The sequence below is a fragment of the Periophthalmus magnuspinnatus genome, chromosome 9 (assembly GCF_009829125.3).
Source record: "Periophthalmus magnuspinnatus isolate fPerMag1 chromosome 9, fPerMag1.2.pri, whole genome shotgun sequence".
Taxonomy (NCBI): domain Eukaryota; kingdom Metazoa; phylum Chordata; class Actinopteri; order Gobiiformes; family Gobiidae; genus Periophthalmus; species Periophthalmus magnuspinnatus.
The window spans coordinates 19,038,366-19,062,119 of record NC_047134.1 but is presented as its reverse complement, the minus strand read 5'-3'; the positions used below and the strand labels follow the sequence as shown (position 1 = coordinate 19,062,119).

Genomic DNA, 23,754 nt, shown 5'->3' with positions numbered 1-23,754 from the left:
CCAGTCAATAGCTTCTCGTAAACACGCTGAGATCACAAGCGCTGTGAGGGAAGTTAGCACTCCCCCTCCCAGACACAAAGCAACAGCTATCCAGACACAAAGACAAGAATTTTCAACAGACAGCATGGGCCCGGCTGTACGCACAAGCAGACCCACCACCAACACCAAAAATATGACGCACAAAAGCCCCCACATATATAAATAATTAAATACAAAACAGTGCCAGCTTACCACCAGCAGCTCGGTGAATCATGATGCAAATGCGGATTTATGCAGGAGCGGTTTTCACGAGGTGCACAATGAATTAATCGTTATCAAATCGAAAATCGCAATTAGATACTTTCACAATTCGTTCAGCCTCAGTGTATAAGGCATTTAACAATATGGGGTCTCTTCCAAACTAACAAAAACACAGGACTGTGCACCTGGAAAAAAGAAAAAAAAATAAAAAAGAAAAGAAAAGGGGAAAATTGTGCATCCAAAGAACACAATGGCGCATTCAGCTTACAAAGAGAGATTGATTGTTCAGAGGTGTCCAGTGTGAAAAAAAGCAAGGAAGTGCAATTGACAAAACAGGTGCGCGAGAGGAGGTGTGATGACAGGAAATTTGAGAAGAAAAAAAAAAAATAATAGGGATTTTGTTTCCAGTCAATCAGAAAGTTTGAAAACAGCATACAAAATAATTCAAAACTCAATGGTAACCGAAGTATCAGTCAGAAAGGAGTGGGTAGAGTGAACTTTTCAGGGAGGAGGTTGTCGGTTTGATTGCAGGATAGAGAAAGATCAATGAAAAGGTGGGTCCTGCTAAATAATTCAAAATTCAGTAGTGCAGAAAATATTGTTTGCCATCCAAATACTAAGATTGTAGGTTTTCTATCAACTATAGGAGAGAGTGGAGTGTTTATAATTGTTCAAATGCCAAACTGTTGTTGTATACTTTTATTTAAGTCCTGCTACTAACAAAAAATCCAAATATTTATTAGTTCTATAAGTATTCAGTCTTATTTGCAAGTCTGGCTGAAGTACCGTGCACGCTCCAAGTGAATTTTGTACTTGGGTCAGTTGGCAATGACTATGTTCAAATGATTTTTTAAAATTTTTGTTTGTAAATCTATCAGGTTTTCTCAGTTTTCATCTCCGAATGGCCCTGACCTAATGAAAATAAAGCATGAATCAGACTTATCATCAGCACATTGAAGATATTGAACAATAGACAGAGGAACACAATGCCCCACCCCTGCTCTACCCTCCGAGGATCCCCGCTCACACACCCAGCGCAGCCGCTAACTTCATTTCAAAATCAATTAATTAAAAAGCACGGCCGTGTCCCAGTGGGAGTGAAAGACAAATTTGAGGAATTTAATCCTGCTACACAAATCAGAGCTGTTGGGCTAGAGAGAGATATAAGAGCCAGGATGGACTGGGGAGTGGACGACCGCCAATGAATTTTAAAAAGGCAACTTGATTTAAGACTTCGGCCCACACACACAACTTTGTTTTTCTACTTCCTCCAATCCATCTTACCAAGTAGTCTCAACTTAAGGGACCCAATTTTGCCCTTGATCATATACTGTGACCAGATTTTACGAATCAGGCGTATTTTTTGTCAGTTCCAATGATACACGATTAACGATTAAAGTTATCTCTATATTCATTCTTATCAGTTGTTAAAGGTGCACTTTGTAACTTTTCTGGTACATTTTAATGCTTTGCCGAGAATGCTTCACAGTATTTAACTTATCTCCATGGAAACAAGAAACCAGGCCAAACTAATTCTGCAGAGTAAGAATGTTTTTTATGTATTTTTGAGCATAAATAATAACTAAAACAGAGAGAGTTTTGTTGTCACAGTAATGCTAACCACAACTAGTATGCTAACAGCGCACTAGCTTTACTTCCTACTTTGTGGACGATAAGAAAAAACATTTTATAGTTAGTTGCAGACAGCACATACGCGGTCTCGTTTTTATTCCAAGGTTGCTTTTACAATATATGTTTACTAGGGCAAAGCAAAGTGACTTTACTGCGAGAAAAAATGGGTACTGCCCCTTTAAGAAATGTTTCCATCTATCTAGCAGTCTTTACATTTGTCTATGGAGCGTCCTGCTGATCTGTCCAAACATCAGGAGAAAAAGCTCTCTCAGCAGTGGTGTGGACAGAAAGCCCGTTGTGTAATAGTCTTGGTGGGGAACATTGGCACCCTCCTGTCTCCCCCCTGTATATTTCCATTAAGTCTGTTTTTTTAGTTTTTTATTGATTTATTTTTAATGCGTTGAGGCATAAGGAGTTCATGTGATTCCGCACCAAGGCTGTTCTAACCTCAGGCAAAAAAAAATCATAATAAAGACTTAGTTTGCCTTTCTTTTCTCGCCGTAGTGGTGTTCCTTAACAGATTTCCCCAAAAAAGGTATGAAAAAATAACAGGGATAAATGGTTCCATGTGGTGCAAGTGTATATATAGTGTATGAGTTGCTCTTAAGTGTCCCTGAATATTTAGTCGAGTGTTATGGCAGATGCCCTTTCAGATTTATGTACACAAAGATTACACATGCTTTAGCCGTGAAATAAAATATACCAAGATATTTTCGATTAAATACATTTACTAATAATGACTTGTTAAAAACGACCTACTGCGCTTGTGTCTGCTATACAGTTATGATTTTTATAATCTATGACACCCGCGGATCGTTACATTATAATTGGGCCATATCAGGCTAGTGAAGTGCAGATTCTTTTCCCCAGTTGTACCAAAAACGTATCACCGAGAAAATAATTAAGAAAATAAAACTGGAGAGCGAAGTAAGCACAAAGCAGAGGGTGTATGTCGGTGTCGGCGAAAACGGGGTTCGATCGACAATATGACATCTTGAAAATAAGCGATTACACATTGCTCAAACATGCACATTGCTCCAAATACGACTTCAGGTGAGTAAATGGTGAAGGGAAACAACTATAACATCATTAAGAGCTCCGAAAAGTTGATTTTGCACAATAGCACCAACGATTTTGATTTAGATATGTAGTGTACTCATTAAATTCAACGTAATGGATCTCACGAAGCATTCTAGTTCATTTTAATTAAACAGATAAAACCATTAAACCAAACAAGTAATGTCCAACAGCTGGGTCCGGTGATAAAGCTGCAAAAATATGTGGTAACTATAACAATGCATTACAGGTCTATGTGTGTTGCCAAGGGTTACAGGCCAGTATTTGTCCTGGTAAATCAAAAAACCTAAATGCCAGTGACATGGTGTATTCTTCTGCTGCTCGGCACACAGCAACATCTAAAAAACAAGCTGAAAGAAAAATGTCACTTTGAAAGGACAAACGTGGGCAAAATTGGCGGTTCAGTTTTTACTCTATACACCAAACAAATCCTTAGTATTTGGACATTGTAAGAAAAGTTTGGACAAGAAACAGGCAAAACTATTTATTTACTTGACATACACTGTTTTTTTTTTATTATTTAAGGTGCTGTTTGCCATTTTTACAGTCTTAAAAAGGTCAAAAACAGGACTAGGCTAATTAATTTCGCTCTTAATGATCCAATCTCATTCCTCACTTTCTTAACACATTCGTAGCATATTAATTCTTCACCGCAATTTAATGTAGTATAAAAGCATGTTCTACAACTTTCAGAGACAAAAGCAGAATTTGAGTGTTCAAATTGTCAACTAGCATGCTAACAGCGCACTAATCTTACTTCTGCGTTTGCATATGATAATACTGTTGTATACTTAGATGCAAATAGCACATAGTTTGACCATTTGAGCTGCTTTTAAACTATATTTACACTGGGAAAGAACAAAAAAAAAAACAGTTACATCGCTGTTAACCTGAGCGCTGAATGTTTGCTTGTCAAGGAGTCTCAGGTTTCTATTGTTGTACTATAGTTGAACGCTTTTCTTTACCTTGTTTGACCTGAAATCATTCAAAGTATAGCCAACCGTAAGACTTCAATTACTAAGCTATACAGTTTTCAGACAAAAGACTCGCTATATTCAATCCGGCGCGGTGAGAACGATTTTAAAAAGCAGAGCGGGCCCGTCGAAAATTGATGGTGTAATTGTTGACTGCTGCTTTGGCTCTTATCTTGGTTTCTCAGTGTTCTTGCCTGGGCACCCTGGCGTCTTCCCTCGTTTCCACTATCTCTGGCCCTCGCTGTGAAGTGTGGACCAAACCTGGCATCCCATAAACAACCATCCTGTGTTTCGTTTTCTTGTCCTCCCAACCTGGCAACCTCCTATCTATCTTCTACCCCTGCCTTCATCTGGCCTCTGTGGTATCGCTTTGGCCTTATCCCATGAAGCATCTCGTGCCTCCCCCCCACCTTCATGTCCGGGCCGGCTGTTCAAACATCGGAGCGTGCTGGGCTGGAGAAGAGTGGTAGGGGGTGGGGGAGGGGCGGGACAGACGGGCTGGGGGTTATAGGTCAGTCTGCAGCAGGACGGGGGCCAGATAAGGGCCAAACCATTTAGTCCCGAGCCCGCACACCACCAGCACCACCAGCTAGCATCAACAATGAGCTGCTAATAGGCGTGTCATGGAGCATTACAGTAAGGGTTTTGCATTGAGGTTATACGGGGTACCTGTGGATGATGTATTAACTTCATAACAAGACAACCGCGCAGTTAAATTTGGAGCTGGCATATCTGGGTCAGCAAAAACCCACAAGAAGGTCTAAGAGCACTGCAGCATAGAGTACATACAGAGTGCTAGCAGAAAGTAAAGCTTTGCAGGCCAGTGAGACCCATTTCTTGGTAAAAAAAAACCCAAAAAAAACAACAACTCACAAATCATTTTAACCAATAATGAGGTCATGCAATATATAGTAATAGTAAAGTAAGGACAGGTAAGGTATGCAGTACTTTATCAGAACTGTCTCGAAAGCTTTTGACGGAGGCAAGAGCACGAGTAAATCAGCCACTGCGCCACAATATCACACATTAGTCATTTAGCTAAGTCCCAAGCCTGAATAAAAAGGGTTAGATCATTATCCCAAATAGACAAAATTAAGAATAAACTTGCATGTGGATTCTAAAGGTGGATCCAAACTTAGTAATGCAATCTAATCTTCCTTTACACAACTCCTTACACCCTAAAGGTTACTCCAAACCTCTACGATTGTCTTTATCATAAAACAACACATGCCGAGCCAGTGAACGACAACATAAAGGTCAAGGCCACATTTAATCCTATGTAAGTCTACCGTTCAGCCGCCGTCTAGCACCACATAACACGTATCCCACCTTTTGTCTGAAATCTCATCTACATTCATTATTATACAAGTTGCTCTTATCCCCGGGAGCTCATTTCATCTTCAGCGGGTAATATGCAAAGCAAGAGAAGTAGGAGGCGAGGTGGCACTGACAACAACAGCAGGTTTAAGCTACGTGGGCTCCGTTTGTGTTTGGCTTTCATTTAAGGCAGAAAGGGCCCTGTTTAACAAATCTTTTTATGCGACCTGGCACAGTGCTGACAGGTTCTGGTGCATTTGTGAGCGCTAGAGCAGTTCCTCTTTGGCTGCAGACAAAACGTGTCAACTCACGCTGGAGTCTTCACAACAGAGGAATCGGCTGACTTGGTATGGGGCCAAGCTACAGGGTTTCACCTCTTAACTTTTGAAATTATTTTGTATAAATCCTGCTGATTTGGTCAATTTGTGGAAATATCCTGCATGTGTTGTTCAAAGAGTCTAATTTTGTTAATCATCTCAGTTGCCAAAAGTGCCCTGTGGTATTAAATTTGAATTAAATACTAACTTATTTGTAAGAGGGAGATTGAGTGTATCATTGATTTTTATGTTATAGTGTATTACAGAACTAAATACAATCTTTTATCTGGGATTTTGTGGGAAAGACCAGTACGCTGGAGGTACAATTCCAATTAGATGTGCCACCTTGTGTAAACATCTGTATTTTCCTTTAACAGGAGCTAATAGCTAGCTTTGATTTTCTTACCGGCTGTGTTAATGCAAAACAAACAGCAGGAAATGGGCAGCATTACAAACAGGCTCTCAGTCAGGGCAGGCTGTGTGGGGCCCCAGTGCCGATAAGCCTGGCCCATCCAGTACAGGGGCCATTAGTCCAGTTTAGCTCCTTCCTGGATCCGCTGCACCTCGCAAACCAATGTGCCACAGGGCAACTTTTTTTATTGTCCTCCCAAAGTTTGTGTGAGTAAGAGCTGATGGAGGGGAGGGAGGAGCGGTGTGTGCTGTACTGTATATGTGTGTTCAAGCTGCGCACTCCCGGCACTTCCTGCCCGCTAACGGCCAGTCCCACGGTAGGGAGGTCGAGCTCCAGTGGACCAGAACAATGCCCAAAAAGGCTGTCATAAAAACAAACTAGCATGCTCTGGTTAGCACCGGATGAGGTGGCGAAGGGCTCGGATTGTACCCCCACGCAGAGTCCAGGAGCAGGGCACTGTTGCTCTGTTATCGCTCTCACATTCACACAAGCCAAAGTGATTGTGGCTGAATATGCACTAGCTGAATACGCATGGCTTTTCACATCTCACACACCGCCAGCTACAGCAAACAATGGAAACCTCTGCAGACCTGGCCCGAACAGCTTTGACGTGTCACCAAGCCGGCAGTAACAAAAGCATTTAGAGGTGCACGCTACACAACACAGAGCGGACCACAAAACATCTGCTGAGCTAACAAACATGAGTGCTAACAGGCAGCCAGGGGCCTCCAACAACATGCTAAATACCTACAGTGTGGCCCCCAAACACACTTGGCTCCATGTCAAGGCTTTTGGCTCAGAATACCATCTATCCCCCATACAGCTCCAACCAGCGCTCATACTCAAAGACCCAGGAAACTGGCGAACAAGGAAAAATGAGTCCAGCTGCTTGTCAGGGCGGAAATTACAGGATAAGTATCAAATAGCCTACAATGAACATCTCTCCATCTTTCTCTCTTAGGTTTTCAGTCAGAAAGATGATAGAGGGAGGAAGATTACTAGGCTAAAATATACTGGAGAGCACAGATTTAAATACCAGAACATGCAACGTTTTATAGGCTACATTCTTCAATTATTTCCAAGCAAAGAAGTTCCATAAGGGATATCAAGGATGCTGCAGTGAATACTTCTATACTGAGAAGTATAGAAAGTACATACAACATGAGTCACATGTTTTATTTATGAGACTGAACTTTCAAGTACACCATTTCAACAAAATGTCAGCAAGATCAAGAGTCGAGTTTATGCAGAATATCACCTCAGACCTTAACAGCTTAATATTCAAAGAAATAAGGCTGAAGAGTTTGTTGCAACAGAACCAAAATCACAATTTGAATTGTTGCAATCATCTAATTGTAAAGGCTATAATAATTTGGTTATTAGAATGTTCTTTGCAAACAACATGATATTTTCGTAGTTCGGACCTCCACAAACACATTCTAAAATACAGGTGATTTTTTTTTAAATCTGTTTTATCCTTTTTTCCAAAATGGTGTGGCCCTAGAAACAAATACTCTACAATAGTATTTAAAACAGTTTCTACAACTATGTTTAAAATGTGTCCACAAATAATTGAATATAACACTGTTTCTAATAGGTTCCATACAGTGCAAGGATGGGTCAAATGCAGAGAACCAACCTGACTCACGACTCAAATTGAGTCCTACACATTATCATTCTGGGATGCCTCTTGCTGAAAGCGCTGAACATCATGACATTTATTTGAATCTGATTGGTTGAAGCGTTACAGCAGAACAGGCTGAAAAAGAAACTTTGGTTACAGTTGAGAGAAAAGCACAGACATCTTCCCTGTCCACAAATGCACAAAGTGCTCACCTTCTGTACGTTTTTCACAAACTAAACAGTCTGTATTGAGGCTAAAATCGGCTGAAGTACGTCTATCAGCGCTGCCATGTTTGTTTTGGTTCACTGGAGCTTCCACACAAAACTCACTGCTGCTCTGTGATTGGTCCGCCCACCCAATTTACCTTACAGCGGGTGCTTGCCTAGATTCTTGTGAGTTTGTGAAATCACAAATATTGCAACAATCCATCTTGCTGTGCAAGATTAAATAAAGTGGCCGTTAGCCTTAATAATTCTAAGTCATAAATCGCCACCTCTTGTTAGCAAAATACCCATTTAACCTTTCTAACTCCACGGACACTTCTCTAGCTCATCGATTGCTAGTCACATGGGCCAGTTGGGGTGAGTGGGTAGCAGATGGCCAATAGTGAGAATTTGGGGGAAAAAAACAAGAAGGTCAAGTTTGGACACTCATAAATTTTGCAAAAGGCACAGCTCCAAAACAATTCAGCGCCCCTCGGTAACTTTGAGTGAATGGCCAGACTGATTTGGTGCAGAGAAAAGCTCAAAACCCTTTATATAACAGTGAGAGCTATGGATTAGTCTCCATCTGTTTATTCATTTGTTTCTGCCGACAGTAATTACGCTTGGGCGCTTCTGGCTGCTTCGTTCTGACACTTTTTAAAATCACATTGATCAGCAAAAGGCAACTAGAGGAAATAACAGGTCAGCATGAAAACATTTGATAAACCAGGGCTAGCCCAGTCTAAAACAGGAGTGGGACTACAGGGAACAATAGCAGGTAATTCAACAGGACCAATCTGGATATAATAAAGACCAGAACAAAACCTGCTTCAAATAATGGCATTAAATTGACCTAAACAAGGATTTAACCAAGATTAAACATACAACTTACCGGTAAACTATCTAAATCATGAATAAACTTTAAAATGGACTTAGATGTGTTCTGGCACTTTCTAAAATCGCTCTGATCTGCAGAAGCAGTGGGGAATTACAGGTCAGGCTGCAAACATTTGATAATCCTAAACTTCCAAAATGGTGCCCCGAGTGTGAAGGAGCTGGTGTGGCCAACTATATTGGCTCCATGATAACTGCTCCAGGACCAGCCGCGTGTGCCCCATCGAATTTTCCAACAGTTGGCGGAAAACGTTTACTGGAAAAGTGCTTCTCTTTCTCCTTGGGTTTATTTTTCGTTCTAACCATCCCCAAGAACAGAGCCTGCATTTTTTGTGAAGTGTGACAAATATTTATTACTGCTCTGCTCTGTATCGTGATGCATGTTGGCATGTTTAAAATAAAGCCAATACTTTAAATTAAGCTGGATTGATCTGGAGTGATGGATGAGGTTGCACTTTGAGGAGGCTGCATCTTTTATCCCAAGCTCCCACAGGATAACGCTACTTCCCACTTGATACTAAGGGTGGGCAATATTGATCTAATCATTAGTTGAATCATTTTTTAAATAAAAACTGGATCATATATACTACACAACAGGTTTCTGCTCTTTTCATTTATTTTTGAAGACCATTGGTAGGGTTTTGCCTCCATGGAGATGTTATTCCTTTGCTTAAAATGTTGCCCTGTATGGTAATAAACACACTTATCTTACATTTATTCGTTTACAGGTGTATTTATTCCTCAAAAATACCTTAAAAAACTACTTGAAATCCCTATTACTGCAAGTGGGCTATAGGCACCCTCAGATCTGACTTGAAAGTTGTGGTGTCGCCCGTTAGAATCTTGTACACAAAGCAATAAACTTATATATATATCTTCAAAGCAACATATTAAACAGTATTTTGTCACAATAAACACATTTGCCCCCCCTACAGTTTGCTCATAAATTAAAAAAAATATTTACAATGGACTAAATATCCACTTGTCTGTTCAATTAAACCTGAGTAATATGAGTGCTAAGTGCCAATGCAAAAACGACATCATTATGCTACTTGAATAGAGTGGAGCTGGGCGAGCAGGGCAGACAGGGGAGAGAGAGGGAGAGAGGTAGAGGAGCAGTGAGGATGCGCTCAAAGGGAGGGCTGCGCTCCACTCCAGCTAAAGCTTCTTGGTCGCAGGACAACTGCAATCACAGCCTCTGCCAACAGCCACTGGATCTATATCCCACGGGCTGACGGCTACTTGTCAACAGGCCCCAGAAACGAGGAGGAGAGGGAGCGCTCCTTCTCACTACAGCACATTCACCCTCATACTGGTAATGACAGTTTGGATGTCAAGAGACTCTGCATATTTATGGTGAAATAGAAAGTGGGCAAAAGGGATTTTACATTGCAGCCTCGTGTAGATAGATATGTGACAGTGGGCCTTAAAAATGGAAAAAATAGTGTAAAAAATATGAATGCGGTTAGCCCGTATAATGGTCTGATAGTTGCACTTTTTAGCATATTGGCTATCGGCTTTAAATCTTCAACATGGGCCGGTATGTTCTTTTGGTGGACGACCTGACCTTTAGCTTAATTTGAACACTTTAATTCAAAGAGGGCACTGCTCAAAATGTGACTACACCACTCTCTGATGGGTTTGCAATGAAATAAGGTAGTTTATAAGTTTGTTCCCATTTCAAATCATATAATTTGGGTAGAAATGATCAACATCTGCCCTATATATCGACTCAAAAATATAGACAGAGCTTATCGGCTACTGGTTGCGCAAGTTTCTAAACAATCAGTGTCAGAGAAAATTCATTAATCTCTCATTTTACTATACAGTTTGTTTAATTATTGTTTCATTTAATATTCCCTCTTAAGCAGTTTCTCCTGGTTGAAACCAATCTAGTTTTTTATTAGAAAAAGATAAAACAAAATTTAAAACAATAAAACATTTATTTAATATTTTGGCAACGTGATAATTAAATGGCAACTAACTAAATAACTAGATTTTCAATTAATTTCAAATCGTGACTTGATTAAATGTTATTTATTTTCATTAGAACTTCATTAAACGGTGTGTTGAAGTTTGCTGAAAGGTCTAATCATTAACTTGCGAAACAACAAAAAATTGTTCTACATTAATTGTTGTTAAAGTTGTTTTGAGCGTAGTCAAGCAACTAATTCCCAAAATATCTCTGTAATCCCTCAGCCATCCGGATATGATCCATAGCAAATGAAAAATTCAATTCTGTCAACTGGACAGAGGTTTTCGAGTGAAGATGTTTCACCGCTCATCCAAGCTGCTTCTTCAGTTCCACATAACATCTGCAGCTTTTTACCATTTAAAAACATTGCAAAAATCAAAGGTATACTGTCAAAACCAGACTTGGAGAGACTTATCTATGCATTTGTCTCCAGTGGGTTAGACTCCTGTAACGACCTGCTCATTGGCCTCTCCAAATGTGCATCAAGACAGCTGCAGTACATCCAGAACACTGCTGCCCGGGTCCTGACTAGAACCAGGAAGTACGAGCACATAAGTCCTGTGCTCAGGTCTCTGCACTGGCTCCTGTGGCTCAGAGAATAGACTTTAAAGCAGCTCTGCTTGTGTATAAGTCTCTCCATGGACCAACACCAAAGGACATCTCTGACATATTAGTGCCATATGAACCATCTCACACTCTGAGGACTTCAGGGACCGGCCTCCTGCTGGTGCCCAGGGTCAGACTGGAAACAGGGAATCAGCATTTCAGTTTTCAGACCTGAAGATGTGACACAGGCCTCTACTCTGACAATGTTTAAATCCAGGCGAGAAGTTAACTACATTGAAACTAACACACTTGTTTGTTCACAGTTTCTGTTTGTAGGCTAGGTCCATTGAATTACGCTAAGTGTGACCTGTGTCTGAGTCATATTTTGCATCATTCAGGCCTCTAAAGAATGCTCACACACCTATTAGCATACTGGCTATCCCTATTCTTTTCTTTATTTTGAGTTGGATGAAGTTATAAGTAGGAGATAAATGACGTCTAAGGCCCCCATTTCTGTTCAAAGATGGATTTTCTTTCTTAGCAAAAATGGCTTCTTAAACTCCCTTCTCAAACCATTTAGTTTCTTTGGCTAACCTCTGTACCTCAAGGGAGTGGTTTGTGGTTTAGAGATGGAGATGAATAGCAGATTGGGGCCCTGAGCTGCTCTTGCGACGGTGCTTGTTCTCTTATGGAGTGACTGTTTAGTTTCTAATGTAAAGGTCACTCCAGTCTTTACTACACTGAATGGAGTAGAACACATTGATTTGTTTGTGGCTCGAGGTTTTGTCCCTAGGGTGAACCAGTTTCCGTCTTTAAGTAAGTTTGAAATAGACCGGGATTTCATGCTGTCTGAAAACCCTCTGAACCTTTTCCGACACGCCAGCTGTGTAGGGAACAGTTACACCTTTTCTCCTTGGTTCTGACTCTCCGTTGGCCTGTTTTTAAGCTCTCTTAGATCTATCGAAGGCCAACTTTAGAAAACCACAGAGCAGAGAGGGCTTTCTCCACATGTTGTTCCTCTTTCCCTTTTCCCTCTGTGCTTGTACAAACCACTTGAGCCCTGTGTTGTAATGTTCGAATAACTCTGAATTTGTGCTGCAGTGGATGGTTTGCACTGTCCACCAGCAATCTGACCGGAACTGAAGAAGAAGAAGCTTGGATGAGCAGCAAAACGTATTTATTCTAAAACTTTTGTCCAGTTCTTCCCAATAATCCCCCCTATAATTCCCAAAATACTGTTACCCTGGCCTCCAATGTATTTTTCATGGACTAAACAAAAACACGTTTGAAAAGCTGCAGGCTTGTTTGACAGCGGGTACAGCGTTTGAGTGGCACATGTTGAGTGATGTCTAAAACCTGACACCAATGGATCACTGCGACTCACGCTTGTCTCCGGGATCTGTTTGGTTATTCACTGCTGACGAGACAGGTCCAGATTTAGGAAACTTCTTTACATTTCTGTCTGTCTTCAACTTAAAGAAATGTAAAGAAGACACACCGAGATGGCGCCAGTGTGTGTGGCCTGCCGTTTGCCTCTGCGTACTCTGCTTGTGTTTTTGATGGTTCTGTCAATTGTCGTGATAAATGTCAAATCTCTGCTGGTGTATAATCGTCAAACACTTCTGGATCTCTGACCCAAATTTGCTAATTTGGTGGACTTTGAGCGTGATGGACAAGGAACATTCTGCCCTCCACTCCTGTCGGGGATACCTGTTTACCTTCGCCGTGTGCCAGCTCCACCCGCGCGCAGAGCGCCCTGCAGACGCCGGGGAAAGCGCAGTGGCAGGTTGGTGAAGCTGAAGGCTTGGCTGGCACTTTCTGCACGGACATCTCCGGGGATATTCTCGGATTATCACCGCTCCTTTTCGTGGCATTCTTTGGACCCGATCGGCCCCCATTTGGTGCCTTTGGTTGGCATCGGTGATGGGCTTCGCTCCCTCCGTGTCCCGGCTCCTCACCTCAGCTCAGCTTGCGCGGAGTGAATCAGCACAATCTCTGGCTGCTAGCTCGGGCTGCCACTCTAGCAACAAAACTTTTATACTTAAGGATTTATTTGAGTCGCGCGGACTGGACTTCTTGTGCATAACAGAAACATGGATGACTGTGGGTGAGTCGAGTGCCATTTGTGAACTATTGCCTCCGGATTGTTCGTATTTTAATTCCCCTAGGATAACAGGCCGTGGAGGGGGTCTGGCAATTATTTTTAAGAATACTTTTAAGTGTAAGGAGCTCGTGCCCACTGTGGGGACATAAACATTCACATTTGTTGTCCTGAAAAGCCACTGACAAAAGACTTTTCAAGACTTTTCAACTCTTTTAATTTTGTTCAGTGTGTAACCGGCCCCACGCACAAGCTCGGGCACACTCTCGATCTTGTTTTAACCTATGGTTTTACTATTGCCAATGTTGAGATTTGTGAGGCATCTTTCTCTGATCATTTACCTGGTCTGTTTGAGGTCCCTCTGTCTTGCACTGTGGGCAAACCATGTGGCCCTGTGCGCAGTGGCCGCGTGATTAATTCATCTACTGCTGTGCATTTCTCTTTTGCTTTGAATGTAAATGATTTCACAAGTAATGATCCATCTGTGGATGTACTGTGTGATGTATTTACCTCTGCGTGTAAAGCTGCGTTAGATTCTGTTGCCCCTATAAAATCCAGGTTGTCTAAACCTAAATCAGAGCCCTGGTTGATTGACGTTACGCATGCCGCCAGGCGTGAGTGCAGGAGGGCGGAGAGGAGGTGGAAAGGGGATAAGCTTCAAGTTTCCTTTCAGATGTTGAGGGACAGTTGGCATCGGTATCAAAAAATAGTGAAATCAGCTAGGACCAAGTATTTTTCAGATATAATTGATTCTAACAGCCACAACCCCCGTGAGCTTTTTAAAACTGCTAAATCAATTCTCACTGTCCCACAACCCAGTTCTGATGACCCAGCAAAATTGTGTGAGGAGTTTTTACGATTTTTTATTAATAAGGTGCAGACTACCAGGGCCCTTATTAGTCCTCCTCTAAATGAGCCTGATATAGCTGTAAACTGTACTGCTGTCCTTCATGAGTTTGAGCCTGTTACTTTATCATTTATAGAAAAGGTGTTTGGTCAAACCTACTGGCTCGCCCACCGATATTATTACCCATCGGCTTTTTAAAGAAGTGTTCCCCACACTGGCCCCTTATGTCCTTGATATTATTAATGCTTGCCTTCTCAATGGACTTGCACCTTCCAGTCTTAAACATGCAGTTGTTCAGCCATTGATAAAGAAACCTGGCCTGGATTACACTGAGCTCTCAAACTACAGGCCAATTTCTAGGCTGCCTCTGATATCAAAATTACTTGAGAAAACTGTTTACTTGCAGCTGAGCTCTTTCTTAAGTGAAAATTCAATCTCTGAAATTTTCCAGTCTGGTTTCAAAAAAGGCCATAGTACAGAGACGGCCCTGCTGAGAGTCTTTAATGACATTCTTCTGGCCTCAGACTCTGGAGACACCATTGCTCTGCTGTTATTGGACGTTACTGCAGCATTTGATACAGTCGACCATCAGATTCTCCTGTCACGCTTGGAAATCTGGGTGGGCATTAGGGGCTTGGCTCTGTCCTGGTTTAGATCTTACTTGTCCAACCGAAGTTTTTCAGTTCAAGTTGGGGTTGCCGTGTCGTCTCCTGCTCCATTGACATGTGGAGTTCCTCAAGGGTCAGTCCTTGGACCTTTGTTATTTTCCCTCTACCTGCTGCCTCTTGGGTCCATCTTACGTAAATACAAGGTGTCTTTCCATTTTTATGCAGATGACTGCCAAATTTATGTGCCTCTGAAGCAGTCAACGCCTTATACTCAGGTCTCAACAAAACCCTGCTTTCCCGTCTTCAGCTAGTCCAGAATGCTGCTGCTCGCCTTTTAACTGGTTCTCGGAAATTTGACCACATAACTCCCATTCTGAAATCTCTCCATTGGCTACCTGTTCAGTTTCGCATTGATTTTAAGATTATTTTATTTGTTTTTAATTGTCTGCATGGCCTGGCCGCACAGTATCTGTCTGAGCTGCTGGTGCCTTACACACCCTCCCGCTCTCTCAGGTCTGCAGGTCAGGTTCTCCTTGTGGTCCCTAAGCCAAAAAGGAAACTTAAGGGTGATCGGGCTTTTTCAGTGGTTGTTCCTAAACTCTGGAATGCACTTCCGCTGAATGTTAGAATGGCCGACTCACTTCCTGTTTTTAAATCTCTTCTTAAAACTCATTTTTTCAGCTTGGCTTTTAACTCAGTGTAAAGAGTTGACATTTATCATGTTCTGTTTTTAATGTTATTTCGTCTCATGTTTTTTGTGTTTTAACCTGTGTACAGCACTTTGGTCGACTGTGTTGTTTTAAAAGTGCTTTATAAATAAAGTTGGATTGGATTGGATTAAAACACACTTCCAAGTCGTAGATATCACTATGATGCGTAGAGTTTAAAACATTCGGAAACTGAACTTTTAACTCACAAGATCTAGACAAGATCAGAACTAAACTTGAAATGGCATTGTAGAAGGAATAAGCAGGTCTAACTGATATCGTATAACATGTAGTCAGTTTCTTTTTCATTTGATTCTGGTTTAAGCCTGATGTAGACTTGATTTGATCCATTTCTTGGTCCTGGTTTAATCCCGGTTTAGTCCAGGTTCAGTTCAGGCAGTTGCGTCCAGATTTTGATGGGGTGTGTGAAGGAAAGTGAAAATGTAGACAAACTATAACGATAATCAAGGGAAATTATTTCATCATAAGTAGTTTAAAGCTACGTTATGTAACTTTTTTGCTAAAATATTGATGATGAAAAATTGATGTTTTTGGGTTTTTTTCTATTTGGGTGTGTTTATTCAACTCAAAAACTGCTGAAAAACCTGAGTGGGGTTGCATCTCCACAAACTTGATTCTTACTTGGCTTGAAAAACGTCTCATCCTGCTTGTTTCCATGGAAATGTTGTTTCTTTGACTATAATCTTCCATAGTGTGGCATAAAACGTCTCTACCTCCATGGGGAATGTTGTGATTTATGGTTTTAACGTTGTGTTTCCATGGAATGATGCAGATGACATGCCAATTTCAGAAACATACTGTAGATTTAAACACAATTCTACCAAAAATATAAACTCAACAGTCTACAGTCTAAACCTGGACTAAACCATCTTAAACTGAACTATAATAACTTGATCTACTGCGCACACCTTCAGTATTAATCTTTCCTATGACATTGCTGTGTCATTTCTACCACCATTCACATTACCACGACCCTGTCCACAGCTTTGTCCCGTCCGTGGCACAGCTGTTTCATATCACTTTGACCCATTCAGCCTGATGTTCTGTAAACAAGCCCCTCTCCTCTTCCTCTCTCCTCTCCAAACATGGGGCGGTCCATCCAAGCGCTGCCTCCTGCTGTTCCCCTCCAGCACACACACACACACACACACATTCATCCTAAAACACACACGCTGTCCCATCTGTGAATAGTCTAAAGTCAGTGCGTCTGACCTGCCCTGAACCCCCAGTCTACACTCCAGCGGTTCTCAATCTATGGTTAGCGCGCAGCTGCTGGTCAAGGCTTTGTATAGACTTTGGCAGTGCTGATGTGGTTTTAGTTGCGAGTAGGGATGTGCGATAGGACTTAGTGACAAAAATTAAGAGGATTTTCAAACAATATTTTAACAATGTGTTAAAATGTGTCGATAAATGTTTTGGTTGAGGTAAAAATATAACTTAATATCCTTGTTTATTAGGGTAATATTGTTATGTTATGTTAATTTTTTATCACATTTTTTCTGGTAATTTTTAATAATAATAAACTTTATCTTCTATTTTTGCATATCTCCAGAACAATATATTATCAATTCTTCTCTATAGCTCCTACCTCTAGCTTAATTACTTTTGGCAGTACTTTGTTGTAAGGTTGTATCCTTGGGCAAGACACTACACCTATTCCTGTCATGATAACACATTTGGAACTATGATATACTGTTGAAGAACCTTTTTAAATGTATAATATGGTTAAAAACCTTATCATTATTAAGTTATCTGTTCAACTCTCTACAGCTCAAGTCTTATTGACCCCACGATAAACATTGATCCTAAAACATCATTGCTCCATACGACATATACAGCACTTTTCCACTTTCTAGCCACTCAAAGCTCTTCACATCACGGAACCACTAACCTATTCATACAGCAGTGTACACAGACAAAGGGGGCGAGGTGGGTTAAGTGTCTTACCCAAGGACACAATGACAGCATTCATCTGTGGGAGTTGAACTCACATCACCAACCTGTGGGTCAATGGTTCTGAGCGCTCAAGCAGTAAACTGGATTCGAGCCACCAACCTTCAGATAAGTGGACAAACACTCTACTAACTGAGCTACTGTTTTGCCTCAGTACATCAAACAATAACTCGATATAGTAGGTCTAACTACATCCATTTTGTCCTACTCTGAGTTAAGTTTCCCTATTTTAGCACTGAACACATAAACCAATTGTTCTCACTCTAGACCTGGTTCCGTCCTCGTTTAGATCTGGTAAAGACTGACAACGATGACAACAAGTTTAGCGTTTATATCAGTTTTAGCTTAAGGTACTTGAATTACAAATACCTTGTAGACTTGTTTACAATATTGAGCTTTTATATAGGAAAATACACGCCACTGTAGTCTGCACACGTACGCAAAATTTGTCAGGGCACTCAGCGGGAGGCGAGGCAGCACATAGAGCATTTCAAAAAAACAAACAAAAAAAAGAAACAAAAGTCAATCTGCTTCTGAATGGGATTTTTTTTTTTTTTTAAACGAACAAGAAAGCATGATGGAGCATGAATGAAATTGTTGCTCACTGCGATGAAAAGGCTCTTATTGTTGTTGTTGTTGTTGAAAAATGCCTCGCGCGCACAATCCGGTGGGACATTGGCACATCAATTCCAGTGTATACCACCATTAAATATATATTCAGATCCAAAGTCTCCCCCCTTTCGAGGTCCCGCGTGCTTCCTTGTTTTGAAATGCGGGCGGTTACGTAAGCGCAAATCATCTGGTTATCATGGGAGTTAGACGAGGATAGGGCTTTAGAACATGAGAGAGGAGCTGTTGCATTGATGTGGAGCATGTGACACAAGAGCGACAAACAAACACAAACACAGGCGCACATCTGGAGAGGCTGCAGCGCTGTGATGTAATGTTAGCGAGCACTTATAACACATAGGTGGTTATAGGGAAACATGGGAGGAGATAGGGCTTATGGACAGGGGCGTTGCAGAAGTTTTGGTGGCCATATGCAAAATGCCGCCCCTCCTGCTCATCACGGTACCATTGAAACTTCATAATAACTACACTTTATTTAGCCTTAAAGGTCCTATATTACGTAAACCTGACTCTTGGGAGCTTTAACATATGTTGGAACGTTGCTACCTCCTCAAAAACGTACCTGGAGTTGCATTTTGTTTCATTTCCACATGTTTTAGTAAGATTTTATTATTAGTCTGTCTACATCTCCGAAGCTCAAAATGCTCTGTTCCACCTTGTGATGTCAGTAGATTACAAGTTAACAACTACATTTTACCTTTAGTTCATTAAAAATAGGCAACTCCAAGGCTGAAATCATCCAAATTATTCTTGTGAAGGTTTAAAAACACAGTGGAGCACTTCCTGTATTACCACATGACAGAGTGTTCCACCTTGTGACGGAACATGTGTGAAACAAAACACAACTCCACGTATGTCTTTGATGAGGAAACAACATTATAACACAGATTAGAAAATTTATTAAGATTCAGGCTCTCTAAGTCTAAGGTAGGGAGCTGGAGTATTAATTAAGTAGTTACAAAGCCTGAATCATTCTTAAAAAAAAAAAAAGAGAGAGAATACTTGTTCATGATGAAGTATTTTGCTCAGGCTGTATTAAAGCTATTAAAAGTGTAGTTAAAATGTTGCCTAAAAATAAAATAAATGATTGAAGTCAACAGTCTACAAACCTCTGCTACTGAGATGAGGTCAAACATTTAACTTTGTCCCCCCTTTTTGTGAATAACGTGCCATGTGTACATAGATTTCAGCTAAAAACATGGACCCAGCCTTGCCAGCACCGTACATATATTATCATTCTATATTGTGCACTAACAAATTAAATGTTGACTATGGTGTAAACTATGCAAATCATTCAAACAAGTTCCACACCGTTTAATTAACAGGTTGTCATAACTGTGGTTCTTGTGTTTCTGAACTTTTTCATTTACAGCAATGTGTGTAGTGTGAAAAGAAAAATGATTTTATGATGAATGATTTTCCAACAGTGGTTCACATTAGCAACATTTTACAGAGTCGACACAGTTGCATGAATCAGCACGCACACAATCTCTATTTCTGTATGAAACACTGAAGAACTTAATGCACACAGATTACAGCAGATTTTTTGTAATGTAAAGTGCATTGATGTTTTCAGTTTAGGGTGATAGATAAACTGGAATCGAATCAAAATCACAATTTAAATAGACACAATTTTTTTATGTACCATAATTTCTTCTATAAACAACAAAATATCCAGCCTTATCCTGTATAAAAGCTGCTAACCCTGTAGTTCAGATTTGTAACATGTTCTGAAATGTGATTCTTGTATTACTTTGTCAGTTCCTATTTCTGTCTTTTTGTTCTGGATTTGTTTAAAATATGAACATTAAACAGAAACATAAACCGCAAATCTATTCTCAATGCTTGTCACAATTAGATATTTCCCTCAAGCAGTCCTAATTCAGTTAAATATATCTCACTCACAGTTTTTACACAGTTTTTATTTACAGAGACAATATCCCATTGTTGACTGATCATTCTTAGACATAACTTTTTCAGCAATAAATCACAGATATTACAATCACTACTTCATTTCTGCTTGTAAAACTGCCTCAACAATAACTTCTCCTCATCCCTTGATTGTGCAACCTCCCAGTATTAGACAGGGGCTGGTCTGTCTGTAACGGGACAGTGTGTAGGTTTAATTGTACGAGGGGGGGGGGGGGCCGGACGGAGCTTGTCAGGATGTGGACTCTATTGTGTGTGGCACAAAAGGAAGGCGTCCCGTGGCACTCTGAATGAAGACATTAACATCTGGGACACGGCCTCTAGTCTATTAGTGTCTATGTACCAAGTGTCCAGAGTGAGACTCCTGTATGTCTTCATGGATGTAGTGGGATTTAGACTCTTTTAAACGGTGTTAAGGTGTCTAAACCTGAGTCAGCAAATGAAGAGAGGTATAATACATTAATTTGAGCTCAGAAAATGTGACTAAATGTAAAAAAAAAGTTGATTGAACATAAGAATTGATGGAGAATTAATGCAAAATCTACCAATCTGGAGTGGTATTTATTTAGTGATTCAGTATTAATGCACTGATATGTCGCCCACTGCTCCTATTGGTCAGTCCCGGCGATGCTCAAAAGCCTAAATTGTGGTAAAATTTGCATTATGAAAAGATTTCCCACATGTACTTTGTTCCACCAGCTACATTTTCAAGTTATCCTTGAAATAACAGTCGAATTATTAATAAATTAGGGCATTTTTTTTCTCTCTTTCAGGATTGTAGCTACCTGAAGCACTATGAGACTAAGGTAATATCAACCCGGGACAGTTGCAGGATAGCCGACACAGACAAGTTTAATATAAGATATTTAGATGAAACAATAACTTATAAATGCATAACTCAAAATTCAAAGCTTTACGATAGAACTCTATGGCAGAAATTGAAAATAACTTCTTTTCATTAGACTCCCCCATGGGTTTTACGGTCTATATTACTCCCATTAATCACCCCGGTGACACTAACACACCTCGACATGCACCTAACAGCTCGCCAGTCTCATGAAAAACTTTATATATGAGACAAATCCCTCAGAGGAGAACACATCCTTCGGCACAATACTGCACTGTCCCTCCCTCCCACACGCCAATAACTCCACTAACTTCTCCCACTAACACCCCTGTCGCCACAATTTAGAGTTTTTTCCACAGCCCCCTGCACCGTCTGATTGTTAACTGGCTCTGGCACCATTGGGCTTGTAAAATGAAACAAGAAAAAACACACACACACAGAGCTTTTGAGTCATTTGAAGCTATAGCTACCTTTTTAAACAAGCTCTATTCAGTGTCCAGCGAACCCACTTCCCCTCCCAGCTAGTAATTATAATAATCACTCAACTGAGGCTAATACTTACTTCATTATGGGCCAAAAAGTCGAGAGGCGAAAGACGGATTTTAAAATAGCAGTTTAAGGTAGTCCTAGAGATAGTGGTGGTTTTCAATGGGTGTGTGGCAAAGTAGGTTTGTTTGGGCATTGAATTCATCTTATTTCGGTTTATTTAGGGCTAGGAATAAGTCATACACCAGATTAATCCTTCTTAAATTGTATCATAAAGTAGCAGTTTGAGGTAGTCCTTAAACAATAGTGTTGGTTTTCAATGGGAGTGTGGCAAAGTAGGTTTGTTTGGTCATTGAATTAACCTTATTTCAGTTTATTTAGGCCTATCCTTCTTAAACTGTATCACAATTTTCACTAAACTCTTCAAACTAAACCAATTTCAACACTTCTAATATGATATACGAAGATTAGTCTACATTTGAGTCAAAAATACCACAGTAGGACTATAGTAGGAGTAGGTTTCAGAGGTTTAAACGTGCCTGTGTTGCTGATCTTTTACGCACTGACAATAGAGGACGCCTGACTCAGTTCCACTACTTCTGCAAGTTCATTGTTGTCATTTTGCGCGCAGTGAATGGAAATACTCACTGAAGTACATCCTAAAAAGTAGCCAGTACTTCAGCATTGTTTAGAGTCAAAATACTTAACCAACACGTGATTGAACCGGCTGTATTTTGCCACCTTAGACAGAAGATTAACCCTACAGATTTGGGGAGTAGTTTAACAACAACAAAAAAGCCTGATTCCTACCCATTCAGTGCCATCGCAGAGGACTCCATAAACGTGCAGTTTTGTGTTGAAATCCGGAGCTTTGTACACAGCCAGTGATTACAGGAAACAGCAGTGATTCTCAAACGCACTAGTCTCAGTTGAGTCTCTTCCAGCCCGCAGTGCGCTTGTGTTTACACTGCGCGAAAGTTGCACCACATGCAGCTTTGGATCCAAAAGCCACGACACCCGAATAACGTGCGTAAAAGCGAGCGTAAATGAGCCCAAAAGAGATGCGCAAAGCTGTAAAATACTGAGCTTTATCGTGGCAACAGTTGGAGAGGTAGACCCCGTACCGGACGCAGGATGAGGCTGTCTCCCTGTGAGCTGTGCCTTGGTCAACAGAGCGGTACAACACATAACGAGCACAAACTTACCTTGTTATCACGCAGATGGTGGTGATGATTGAAGGCAATGCGTCCTGCGCGTTTCTCGTCTCCTTGTTCCTCTCTTTGGTTGAAAGATCCACTGCCCGTCCTCCTCTCGCTCCGCTATCTGGGCTTTTGTTTGAGAAATAAGACTCAGAAATAATTCCACATCGTCAGCAGCAGCGCGTCTCAAAACAAACTAGTCCCAAGCTTCCCCTCCTCGTGTCTTCCTTTTCGTATTTTCAGACTCCGAGGCGATGCGAGCCATATGATCATGTCATTCACTTACTACACACAGGGACTGGCTCTCCGCGCAACTCCCTCCCAAGGCTTTGTAACACGAAACCAGCACGAAGAAGAGGAGGAGGGAGAAGGGAAAAAAAGAAAAGAAAAGCGTGAATTTAATCCGCTATCTGTGGGACGGGCTACATGCGTCTACTCGCGCTATGTCTCTCCGCGCGGAAGTTTCTGAGCACTAGTGTTGGACAGACGGGGCTTTTCGCATCGCAGTGGGGTCGTGGCGCTGCGTCTCTGTGCCAATCTCCACTGGAAATGATGTGTGCGTGCGCGCGCCCCCAGCCCACTTCTGCAGCACGCACCGCAGCAGGGACCCGCGAGGATTTCAAAAAGCAGGTCTCCGCCCATTAGCCTCTGAGAACAAGGGCCCCGGCTGAGTCCAGGGGCCCCTAGCAGCTATTACACCGCTTGATTAAGAGACGTTCATTGTGTTGGGGAAGTTTGCAAGAGTCCGGCTGCAGACCTCCACCCAGAGGACACTACCCCACAGACCTCCACCAGGATGCACCTCCACCTCCATCCACGTGTCCATTTTACAGTTGCCTTTAGAAACAACTTAATTAATCATTCTGTCAGTTGTTGCCTTAGTTTATTGTATATTAAAGGTTATTACAACTGATAAAGCTCATTTCCAATTGTTTAAAGCAAAGCACTTCAAAGGCATTTCATCACCAATAGATTTCATTTCTAGTTTGAAGTGAACTCGCTTCATGTTGTCTCTGCTCTATTTTGCTTGTGTTGGTTAATTAACCGTTTAAAACATTCTGTCACAAACAAACAACAGATATTAAACTGTCAACATAGGCTGACATATACAAGGGCTTCAATAGCGTTGGCATATTAGAGGTATTTTGTCTGTGAATGTGTTGCCATAGGCTCTGTGTCTGGTTAAGATCAGGCACAAATCTATAATGATTAAGG

General features: G+C 41.1%; 1 protein-coding gene across 1 annotated transcript in view; it reads right to left on the bottom strand.

Annotated features, from left to right (window-relative positions):
- Nucleotides 1-23,009, bottom strand: part of sema4c (sema domain, immunoglobulin domain (Ig), transmembrane domain (TM) and short cytoplasmic domain, (semaphorin) 4C) — a 156,941-nt gene extending 133,932 nt beyond the window's left edge. The window contains exon 1 of the mRNA XM_033972330.2: nt 22,546-23,009. The gene's annotated coding sequence lies outside the window, so the exon portion shown is untranslated. The remainder of the gene's footprint in view (nt 1-22,545) is intronic.
- Nucleotides 23,010-23,754: the final 745 nt, after the last annotated feature.